The sequence below is a fragment of the Nannospalax galili genome, unplaced genomic scaffold (assembly GCF_000622305.1).
Source record: "Nannospalax galili isolate Female #2095 unplaced genomic scaffold, S.galili_v1.0 scaffold113, whole genome shotgun sequence".
In the NCBI taxonomy this organism is placed as follows: Eukaryota; Metazoa; Chordata; class Mammalia; order Rodentia; family Spalacidae; genus Nannospalax; species Nannospalax galili.
In genome coordinates, this window is record NW_008335444.1 from 560,199 (window position 1) to 573,280 (window position 13,082).

The window sequence follows — 13,082 nt, forward strand, 5'->3', positions numbered from 1 at the left end:
CTACACAATGAGTTCCAGGTCAGCTGAATATAAAATTTAATTGAAGAAGGGACAGAAAGATTGGAAGAGCCAGAAGTGGTGGACGACTACAAAGAAACAGTGTTTTGTGGACAGCAGGGCAGTTGCACATATGAACTCACAGGAATTGTGACAGCGTGCACAAGACCTGCTCAAGCTCAAATCAGACAAAGTCCTAACTCCATCACTGTTCTGTCTTCATTGGTTCTGATGAAGGAAGAGCCACCAACAACTTGAAACTGCCCTGTTACAGTCTCTGAATGCTTTAAGAAACTTTATTATCATTTGTGTGTATGTGATGTATGCATGTGGGTGTGCATGCATGACACCTGTGTCAGAGAATAAGCTTATGGAGTCTGTTCTCATGGGTTCCAGTGATTGAATTCAGGTAGCCTGTTCCGGTTGATTCATCTCCCCATCCCCCAGGCCCAGTTTCTGATGGCTGCTGTAGGGCCCAAAGACTGAGGGGCATTTGAAAGCTCCCTCCCTCCACTAGGTCCAGCGTTCACCTGGAAATAACTCATTAGTTACTTTTCTCTTCCTTTCTCAAAAAGGATTCTTCATCTGAGCATTCACAGTACAGGAATCAGGGGAGAAGGGAGGAAGAAGGACAGAGAATACAAAGAATTAGGAATTTTTACTTTCATGTCAGGCCTAGCAAATTCTCAGAGGATTCCTGGCTCGCTGAGTTCTTTATATCTGCCTATCTTCCCTTTTAGAAACTAAACTATTTAGACCCATATCCCTACTCAGAGTAAGAACAAGAATGTGTATCATGTAGGTGAGTCAGACCTGGCCTGGCTTTGACCCTTGCTAGGGAACAGGCAGCATTAGAAGGGACACAGTGGCTTTTATCAATGCCACAGGCAAAACTCAGGCCCTTTCATTCCCAATCAGGTCACCAGTTTGAGATCCTGAAACCTCTCCCTGAGGTCAGCCCTGGATAGTACAGTTGGGTTCCCTGCAATTTGAGCTCATCAGATGGAACATGTAGAGAAAGTGACAGCCAACATTTTGAGCAAATGCTTCAATGGTTGCATGAGGGCTGCCTTGAAGCAAGGTTAGAATTAGTGTAAGGTTACTATGATATGTAATCATGTGTCATATAGTCTAGTTAGTATTCTTTTCATACATAAAGTTTTAAGGAACAAATGAAAATATTTTGCAGAATCTACATCACTCCTCATTCACTCAGCCATCTTTTGTTCTACTCCAACTTCCTCTGACTCTTTTTATCACATTTGAATGATAAATATTCAAATTCAGCTGAATAATATTCCATCATGTAAGTATACCATGTTTTCACGATCCACTGATGGACATCTAGGTTGTTTCCATTTCCTGGGTATTGTGACTAGAGCAGCAAAGAGCATGAGTGAGCAGGCTTCTCTGTAGTAGGGCACAGGATTTTGGGGATATATGCCCAAGAACATTAGAGCTGAGTCACGTGGTGGATCTGTTTCTAGCTTTCTGAGGAACTTCCAAACTGATTTCCATAGTGGCTGTACCAGTTTTCATTCCCAGCAGCAGTAAGAGTTTCCCTTTCCTCATTTCCCTACACTAACATTTGTCTTTTTTTTAAAATTCTTAACCATTCCAACTATGGTAAGGTGAAATTTCAGAGCAGTTTTAATTTGCATTTCCCTGATGGCCTAGGATGGTGAACATTAAAAAAATATTTTTCAGGGGGCTGGAGAGATAGCTCAGCAGTTAGGAGCACTGACTGCTCTTCTAGAGGACTTGGGTTCAGCTCCCAGCATCCACATGGAAGCTAACAACCATCTATAACTCCAGTTGCGGGAGATCCAACACCCTATTTTGGCCTCCGTGGGCACTGCACAACACGGGTACACTTTTATAGATAGAGACAGACTGCTCATATACATTAAGAACAAGAATTCTCAGCCATTTATATTTCATCTCTTTTGAGAAATCTCTGTTGAGTTCCATGCCCCAATTTTTAATTGGGTTGTTTGTTTTCTTGGTGTTTAGTTCTTAAAAATTCTTTTTACATTCTAGACACTAACCTTCCGTCAGATATATATCTTGTAAAGCTTTGTTGCCATCCTATAGTCTGCCTCTTCACTTGAATTATGATATTCTTTGCTGTACAGAGACTTTAGTTTCATAAGTTCCTATTTTTTGGTCTTAATGCCTGAGCTATCAGGATCCTGTTCAGAAACTCCTTTCCTGTGTTTATAAGTTGAAGCATAGTCCTTATTTTACCCTCTAACATAATTGGGGTATTGGGTTTTATGTCGAGATTCTTGATCCATTTGAGGTTGAGTGTTGTCTAGGGTATAAGGATTGGTTTCATTCTTCTGTATGTAGCTATCCAGTTTGACCAGCACCATTTCTTGAAGCTGCTCTTTTTCCAATGTGTATTTTTTGGTGAAGCTGGAAACAGTCATCTTGAGTGAGGTGACACAGACCCAAAAAGACAAATCTCACATGTTTTCTCTCACATGTGAATGCTAGCTTTGAATTTTTTAAAAAAAATTTATTTTATTTATTTATTATTTTTATTTTATGTGTATGCATGTATTGTCTGCAGAGGACAGAAGAGGCTGTCAGATCCCCTGGAACTGGAGTTATGGGCAGTTGTTAGCTGCCATGTGGGTGCTGGGATTACAACCTGAATACAACCTCCAAGAACTGCCAGTATTCTTAACCACTGAACTGCCTCTCCAGCCTCTAACTTTACATTTTTGTAAACGTATATGGGTTTCATTTGAAAAACCCATAGAAGTAAAGAAATTAGTAAAGGGCCATGAGAGGGGATGAGATAGAAGAGAGATAGGAAGAGAGATAGAACATAGTGATATTAAGGGAGAAAGGGGAATGGTGGAACAAGAAGGATTAAATGGGGTGGGGAATGGGAGGGCAATGCAGAGGAGGAAGTATGGGGAGAGATGATGCACACCAAAGACCTGTTGAAAAAGTCATATGGAAATCTGCTGAAGCTTCCAAAATATATACATATACATACATAAAAGAGTTTAAATTGAGTTACCCTATAACGGGGCAACAGTGGTGTTTAGTAAGATACCACAGGCTAACAAATAAAAGATTCAGTGCCAGTAATGTTGGCCTTTTGGACTTGTTGGTCAGCAAGTTCCCATAGACCCCACCAAAATGGCAGGCTATTGTCATCCCTCTCTGTAACCCTCCAGAACTTGATTGTAAGATCCTGTTGCTGAAAATACCACATACTTGAATCATAGAACATGGAGGAAACAAGCTGGTACTGACATAGAAGCTTCATTCTTACAGCTAGCTTTCATAGTATTGGAAAGTGCTATGCATGCTACCAGAGAAGAAAGGTGATCATCAGTCTTATCCAGCATGGAACTTGGCAAGCTACAATAATGACTGGCTGGGCAGAACATGCCCACTGGTGAAGTAGTGGTATGAAATTCATTGGCGTAACCAGTCATGTTTTTGTGTTGGATTTAAGACCCACTTCACAAGATGGAACCCATTTTAAGACCCACTTCACAGGATGGAACCCATACCTGGCACCATTATCAGGGCCAAGAACCTGTGGCTACATAGTCAATAGGTGAACCTAAATGCTAAATGGACCTAGTATTAAAACGACTCCTAGTGACTTATCATTGTATCTCTATATTAGCATATCTCTCAAACTCTTCAGATCACTGAGCCCTAAATAGGACATCTACATTATTCCCCTCCTCCTAAGACTCAGCAGTCACTGTGGAAGACAGGGCAGAAAGATTATAAGAGCCAAAGGTGGTGCATAACTACAACAAACGATGTTTCCTAGACACAACAGGGTAGCTGTACATATAAACTCACAACAGTTATGACAGCATACATAAGACCCATGTAAGCTCAAAACTCCAGACAAAATCCCAGAATGGAGGGGGTTGAGATGGGTACAAAGTCCCATCTCTAGCTAAGGAGCTATTGGCAACTGATAACTGGGAGAGGAAGAGTCAGTTTTCTTTAAGAGTGTGGCCCCTGGTAGGTCAACCCTGCTCAAATTAGAGTTGAAAGATGTTTTTTAAAATGATGACACAAGTGGGTAGATAGGGAAGAGGAGTGGGTCTGGGAGGAGTTGGGAAAGGGGAAGTGAATATGATCAACATAAAATGTATGAAATTCTCAATAAAAATTAAAAATAAAGCCAATCATCACATTTCTCATAAAATTTAAATTTCAAAGCTATTGTAACTGTACCCTCACTTTCTCTATGTCATGGTAAGAAGGCGGAGCCTTTGGGAGAAATTTGCAGTATAGGTCAGATGAGTATTGTTTTAGGTTCACAATATTAATCTCCATATTTCTTGGTGATCCTGTCTGTCTAATGATTTTTCCTGTGGAGTGCAAGTCTACCTTTGATTAGGTTTCTTCTGACTTTCTGAGCTCCAGCCTCACAGGTCTCAGCTCCATTAACACAAGCCTTCGCATGGGTACTTCCCTCAGTCAGGAAAGTGCTTTGGCCCTTCTTTGCATGTTGATTCATACTCATCCTTCATTAGAAGCTGAAGTGGCACCCTTTTCAAAAGCATACCACAGATGTGATCCATCTTGCATGATAAGGTTTCATAGCATTGAGTGGTTTCATGTGCCTTTCTGTGTACAACTTATGACAGCTGCCACTTTATATTTATTCATGAGAGTACTTAATAGTATCTGTCTCTTGACTAACCTACAACTCATCGGAGCAGTGACCATTTCTACTTTTGCACTGTGTATCTAACATAATGCTAGGCAGGAGTAGGCACTCCATAAATATTTATTGAATGAATGTAGAATGAATCAATATTCAGGGGATTGTTTTAGATGCACTAGGGCACTGGTTCTCAAACTTTAGCATCCAGATCACCTAAAGGCTTGTTAAAGCATAGATTGCTGGGCTTCAACCAGAATTTCTGATTCAGTAGGTCTTGGGAGTCATATGAAAATGTACATTTCTAACATGTTCCAACGCAATGCTGACATTGCTAGCCCAGGGATCATGACTGAGAGCTATTGCTTCAGGGAATTAAACACATGATGATTGCTCTTATCAAAAAATTTAAAATTGTTTTCTGGACAGTAGATAATAGAAAACTTTAAAAATTTCAGAAGGAGGGGATGTTAGAGTAGCCAAAAGCCCCTTTAAATAAAAAAGAAGTAGAAAGAGGGAGCTGGAGAGATGGCTCAGTGGTTAAGAACACTGGTTGTTCTTGCAGAAGACCTGGGTTTGAATCCCAGCACCCACATGGCAGCTAACAACTGTCCCTAACTCTAGTCCCAGGGGATCTGACAGCCTCTTCTGACCTCCGTGGGCATTTCAGGACATGGGTGCACTTACCTATATGCAGGTAATACACGCATACACATAAAATAAAAATAATAAATAAAAAATTTAAAAAAAGAAGAAAGTACATGAAGTTATCAGAAAAAAGTGATAGGGAAATATAGGAGGAGTTGGAGGGGAGGGAGTGGACATGGATTTGATCAAAACACCATATATACATATATGAAATTCTCAATAAATTATTTTTTAAAAATTACTATTTAAAAATCAGGGAAACTAGACCTAGAAAAAGCAAGGCTTGATGTTGTCTACTCATGATGCATGCAATTGATTTTGTATCAGTTTTATGTCAAAATAGCTACTGGTTTTTGAGAAAAACCATTTCAGACTGAATAATTATAAAACTGGTTTATAGTCTATTAAGTGGTTTTTAAAAGAAACCTAAGGGGACTGAGGAAATGGTTCAGTGGTTAAAGTACTTGCCATACAGGCAAGAAGACCAGAGTTCAGATCCCCAGAGCCCACATAAACCCTGGGTAGGTGTCGTGTGTCACCTACAAATCCATCCTTAAAAGTCAGACACAGATGGAGATCACCTGTGAGCATGTTGGTTAGCCAGGCTACCCATATCTTCTAGCTCTGGGCTTGATTGTCAGACCCTGCCTCAAAAAGAGTATACTGGAAGCACAAACTGGACTCCATGGGTTTTACAAAAAGGGAGGACAGAAAATGGAGTGGGTAGGGAAGGAGAGTAGATATTGAAGGAATTACTGTGTGTGTTGTGTTGTGAGTACACGATCAAAATACATTTTACGGAATTCTAAAGAATTCATGAAAAAGACAAAAAATTGAAAAGCAAAGCCAAATGAAACCAATCAAGAAAGAATAAAGGCAGAGAGTGAGGAAGATTTCCAACATTAACCTGGGACTTCCATACATATTTGTACACACAGTTGCAGCACACAGTGTGCCTACATACTACATACATACTCATGAAAAGAAGAAAAAAAATTAAAATTTAAAGATTAAAGAGTTGAGTGATTAGGGTCACGTAGGGTATGCAAACATATGAAAGAGACGCATATTTGTCCCCATGGCTGCAACACATGGTGTGCCTACATACTACATACATACACATGAGAAGAAAAAAATTAGAAACTTAAAGATTAAAGAGTTGAGTGACTAGGGTCAAGCAGGGTATGCAAACATGTGAAAGAGACATTAAAGCAGTAGCTGAGGAAAGGAAGCAGACACTGCCTTCAGGTAAAAGGAATAAACCAATGAGCTTAGAACATAGCATTGATGTACAAGGAGAATGTAACAAGCATTTCCTGTCTTCATCCAGGGCTTCGGCAGCTTCCCCAACATAGAAAACAGTTCCTTCTCTGCAGCATGTACTGTCTCTGGCACCCTGTCACCCATTCTGTCACAGTGTGCACTATTGGGGGTCATGGTCTGTGATTATTTTTCTCCTTCATCTGTGTGAGTCTTTTGTGATCTTTAGGGACTGTTATTCCCAGCACTTTGTGACAGAGGCAGGCAGGTATTTGAATTCAATGTCAGTTCTGGTCTATTTACATAGGGGTGGAGTTCCAGGGCAGCCAGGGATGGTGTATAGTTAGACCCTGTCTCAAAAAAAAAAAAAAAAAAAAAAAAAGGAAGAAAAGAAAAAGCACCTGAGGGCACTGAAGTGACGGCTCAGCAGTTAAGAGCGATCACTCCTTTTGCAGAGGACCTGAGTTTGGTTCCCAGCACCCATGTGGGCAACAGACCTGTAACTCCAGTTCCAGGAGATCGGATGCTCCTGGTCTCCTTGGGCACCCCCACACATATCCCCATACAGACAACAGTACACATAATTAAAAGTAATAAAATATTTTTTAAAGCACATGGAAATCTTGAAATAATTGTGTGCTAGTTTAGAATCTGGTTATAAGTAGAACCTTAAAACTCATTAAACAATGCTTTCATTTTGTTTTTATGAAGGAAACATTGTAATGATTTGACCATTTTAAATAGATAGATAATAATCATATTAGAAAAGAAAAACATAATCAAATACCATCAAAAAGATATTTTGTGTGAGGAAAAATCTAAAGGATATCCTAAGAAGAAAAACAAAATTTAGAGACTGGAGAGATGGCTCATTTGCTGCTCTTGCAGAGGTCCTGAGTTTGGTTTCTAGAACCCACGTGGTGGGGAGCAAACAACCTTCTGTATCTCCAGTTCCAGGAGATCTGAAACCCTCTTTTGGCTTCTGTGGGCCTTGTACATACATGGTGTACTCACATAAGTGCAGGTAAAACATTTGTACATATAAAATAAAAATAAATTTTAAAAAATCAAAGAGAGAGAGAGAGAGAGAGAGAGAGAGAGAGAGAGAGAGAGAATAAAACAAATCAGTCTGCTTTGCACTAGGCCTGAGGCAAGCCGATCCAGGAGAGCCCTGTTGTTTGTTACGGACTGCCCCTTCTTCATTCACGTGTTAAAAACTGAACTTCTAGTGAGATGGGACCCCCGTGGAAGTGGTTAGTTTAAATGAAGTCTTTGTAAGGATGGGGCCTTTGGGTGTAGACTCTGTTATGTACACTACCTCACACTGGTAAGCATAAAGACTTGTTTTGCTCTATGTTCTGGAAGTGCAAGGTCCAGGGGCTGCAGCAAGGGGAGGGTCTTGTTGACAGAGTCCTCTGGTGGCACAGGGCATCACATGGCAAACAGCAGAGTGCAAGAGTGTGGCTGTCTTTGTTGGTCTCTGCCCTTCTTTTCTGACTACTTGTATTCAATCATGGGGCTCCACACTAAGTCTTTATCTAATCTGAATCACCTCCCTGAAACACTGGAGTCTGATTAACTTTCGCCCTTGATACTTCACAGTGTTAACTAAACTTCCTCTTTTGAAGCCTCAGAGGACTTTGTAAATGACCTTTTAAGAAGAGAGCCTGAGAGCTGGCAATCTTTCTTTCTCTAAGTAGATGTGGAGGATAATGAGGAAATAAAGAAGACAGCTCTCTGAGGCTTAGGACAAGTCGCTCAACAGAAAATGATTTTGAATGAAACCTTAAATTATTCAAAAAGAGCAAGAGAGAGAACTCCTAAACTCCTTCTACATAGCCTGTCTTACTCTAATGCCAAAACCAGATAAAGATGCAACAAACAAGAAAACTACAGGCCAGTATCCCTAATGAACATATATGAAAAAATTCTCAATAGAAACACTTGCCAACTGCAGTAGACACTTATCAAAAAGATCATTCACCATGATCAAGTAGGCTTTATTCTAGAGATGCAGGGATGGTACACTATATGTTAGTCAATAAATGTAATAAATCATATAAACAGACTTAAAGACAAAAATCACAAGATCATCTCAATAGATTCAGAAAAGGTCTTTGACAAAATCCAGCATGGATTCATGACAAAAGTCCTAGAGAGAATTGGACTGGAGGGAACTTACTTCAACATAATTAAGGCTATATACCACAAACCTACAGCCAACATCATTCTAAATGGAGAAAAAACCCAAAGCATTCCCATTAGTATCAGGAACTAGACAAGGCTGTCTATTGTCTCCCCTCCTTTTCAAGGAGTGCTTAAATTCTTGCTAGAGCAATAGGACAAGAGAAGGAAATTAAAGGAGTACTATATGGAAAAGAAGAAGTCAATTTGCATATGGTATGATGTTATATGTAAGAGATCCAAAAACATTCCAACAGAAAACATTAAGAAATGACCAAAACTTCCAGCAAAGCGGCAGGATACACAATTTACAAAAACCACAACCTTTTTATATACCAATAACAAGAAATCAGAGAAAGAGATCATGGACACACTCCCACTCACAACTGCCTCAAAAAAATCTAGGCATAAACCTTCCAAAGACATGAAAGATCTCTATAATGAAAACTTTTGATCTTTGAAGAGATTGAAGAAGACACAAAGTGATAGAAAGACCTCTCTTGCTCATGGATTGGTAGAACTGATATTGTGAAAATGATCAAAAGCAATTTGCAGATTCAATACAATTCCCAACAAAATCCCCAAGACATTCTTCACAGAAATAGAAAAAAAATCTTAAAATTTATATTGAAGCAAAAAAGACCCCGGATAGCCAAAGCACTCCTGAGCACAAAAAACAAAAAACAAAAAACAAAAAACAAAACAAAACAAAAAAACAATGCTAGAGGAATTACTACACCAGATTTCAAACTATACTACAGAACTATAGTTGTAAAATCAGCATGGTATTGGCACAAAAAGAGACACACAGATCAATGGAACAAAATAGAAGACCCAAGCATAAGTACATGCAATTTCAGCCACCTGATACTTGACAAAGTAGCTAATAATACACACTGGAGGAGGAAAGGCAGCATCTTTAACAGATGGTACTGGGTAAACTGGGTCTCTATCTGTAGAAGAATGAAATTAGACCCATACTCATCACCCTGCTCAAAAGTCAACTGCAAAAGGATCAAAGACCTAAATGTGAAATCTGAAACACTGAAACAGTTAGAAGAAAACATAGGTAACACCCTACAAGATATAGGTCCAGGTAAAGACTTTCTAAATTGGATTTCATTTGCTCAGGAATTAAGGTCAAAAATTGACAAATGGAATCTCATTAAACTAAAAAGCATCTGTACACCAAAGGAAACAATCAATCAAGTGAAGAGGAAGCCCACAGAGTGGGAGAAAATCTTTGCCAGGTATACATCTGATTGAGGATTAATTTCCAGAATATACAAAGAACTTAAAAATAAACAAAGAATCAAGAAAACAAATGACCCAATTAAAAAAAAATGGCCCATGAATCTGAACAGAGAGTTCTCAAAAGAAGAAATGAAAATGGCTAAAAAATACCTCAATAAATGTTCAACATCCTTAGTAATTAGGGAAATGCAAATTAAAACCACCTTAAGATTTCATCTTACCCCAGTCAGCATGGCTGAGATCAAGGGAACAAATGATAACAAAGATTGTCAAGGATATGGGGAAAGGATAACCCTCATTCCCTGCTAGTGGGATTTCAAGCTGGTGCAGCCTCTATGTGAATCAATGTAGAGAACTCTTAAAAACCTAAAAATAGATCTACCATGTGATCAGCTATACCACACTTTGGCATATACACGAAAGACTTGATATCCTAGTACAAAAAATCTTGCTCAGCCATTTTTGTTGCTGTTCTTTTCACAATAGTTAAGAAATGGAAACAACCTGAATGTCCCTCAACAGATGAACTGATAATGAAAATGTGGTACATTTACACAAGGGAGTTCTATTCAGTGGTAAAGAAAGATGAAATCATAAAATTTGAAGGTAAATGACTGGAACCAGAAACTGTTATACTAAGAAATACAGACTCAGAAAAAGAAATGACACATGCTTTCTCTCATCTATGAGTCCTAGTTCCAAATCCTCAGATTTGAGTATATATCCTGAAGTAACTGAAGGATCCAGGAAACAGAAATGAACCATGGGGTGGTCGGAGGGTGATAGGAGGCATTATCAAGGGAGAAAAGAAAATGGAGAAGGAGGAGGGAGGACTATATAGGGGAGAGAGTAATCAGAGAAACTAATGTGTGGTTGTGTGAAAAACCAAAGGGAAACCCTTCTGAAGAATACATATACATATGTGTGTACATATTTATAGCTGAAGGCTATATAATAAAAATCACAATGCCAGGCAAGGGAAACCTCCCTTCAAGTTGGTCAGGGTAGTCCAAGAGACTCCTAAAAATTTGCCACAGCTCTTGATTACCTCTCAGAACTTGACAGTAAGAATGACCCTACTGCTAAAGACATGCCATACTTCAGATACAGGGTTTGGAGCATTTGAGCTGGAACTGATCTGGAAGCCTCCTCCCTGAACACTAGGTCTCATAATATCAGAAGATACTATCCAAACCTTCATGGGAGAAAACCAATCAATTATCCTACCTAACTGTAAAGCCTAATAACCTCAACAAAGACCAGTCTAGCACAACAAATTATCTCTATTGGTGCAATAGTGGTACTTTTATCTCAGGAGTAATCAACAGCTGCTTAACTGGACTTAAGACCTGCTCAACAGGAGGGAATACAAGCATGGTACTGTGAACATAGCCAAGTACACATGGTTGGAGAGGTCTAGACTTGAGAAGAACCTACTTCTGTCACTTTCCTAGACCAATGTAATTTCTTACTATATTCTAATACCTATTCTTATATTTACAGACAAGAATACCTCTCACCACTCATCAGAAAAACTTCTTTTCACAACAGATGGAGACTATTATGTTTTCACAACTGGTCAAAATACAGAGAATAAGCATCTGTGAGGTGCCTAGCCCTAAGTGCTTCATCTTCAATGCAGTATCTACACCAAAGGTTTGGGGAACATCATGGAAGAAGGGGAGGAAGGATTGTAAGAGCCAGAGGGACAAGACACCTGCTGCTAGCTAATGCATTATAGACATGATAGGGAAGCTGGACCAATGAAATCCCAACAACATGGTAGTCTAATGAGATCTGCATAACGGCACAACCAGCTGGCATGCCAAGGTGGATGGGGGAAATTTCACAGGGTCCCACCTCTAGATGAAGAGCTATAGGTAATCAATGGATGCTGCAGGAGGGAGAATCAGTTTTCTCCAGGGACTAGTTCCTTGAGAGGTTATCTAATCCCAAGTGGAAGCCTTAAACACAGGTGCACAGCAGCACTACTAAATGGACTCAGATATATATATATATGTGTGTGTGTGTGTGTGTGTGTGTGTGTGTGTAACATTTATTAATCAAAGAAAAGGACAAAAATTGTGAGGAAACTGGGGGCATGGAGGAGCTGATGGGTACTGGGAGGGGTAGGAATAATGCAAATACAATATTAACATATCAAGAAATAAACACACACATATATAAAGATCTTGCAATTCTAGCTTCAAAACTATGAGGAAAAAAATTGTTTAAGCTATCCAGATTGTGTTATTTTGTTATGGCTGCCTGAGCAGACTAGTGGAGACCTTCTGTGATCCATATGAGATTTCTTCTCTTTGCTTTGAATTTGTATCAATCAGCAGTTTTCATACTAAAGGTGACAGAATAACTTTTCACTCTGCTTGTTTTATAGCCAATAAAAGGGTATTACCTGCAGGTGTGGTGGTTCAGGCCTTTAATTCCAGCTCTCAGGAAGCAGAGGCAGGGGGCTCTCTGCAAAAATGATGCCAGCCTGGTCTACATAAAGAGTTCCAAGTGACTGGAGCTACAGGGAGACCCTGTTTCCAAAAAAAAAAAAAAGAAAGAAAAGACACACAAAAAAGGAAAACAAACACAAAGGTTACCAGCTAAGATGGATGCACAGCAGGCCAAGGTTGGTAGAGGGCTGCAGATGTCTCCCACAGGATTCTGAATTTAGTGTACAAATGAATTCCTCCCTTGTGTCGCACTGATCCAGGTGCTGGGGATGTATCAGCATCCTGCCTTCAAGAAGTTATTTGTTCTAGTTTACTGTGCACTGTGGCCAATGAGAGCATACATACCAGCCCAGGTACAAAGTAAAGCTAGTCCTGGGCCTATGGGCACAGGCCTGTAATCCCAGTTTTTCAAACTGAGGCAGCAGGGTCACAGATTTAAGCCTTGCCTAGGCTACAGAGTGAGGTTTGTTCAAGTCCAATCTGGACAACTTAGAGAAGTCTTGTCTCAAAAAGTGCAAACAGGTCTGGGGATGTATCTCAGAGATAGAGTGCTTGCCTAGCATGGGCAAGGCCTTGGTTTCAATCCCCAGTATTGCAAGAAGGAGGAGGAGGAGTAGGGGGGA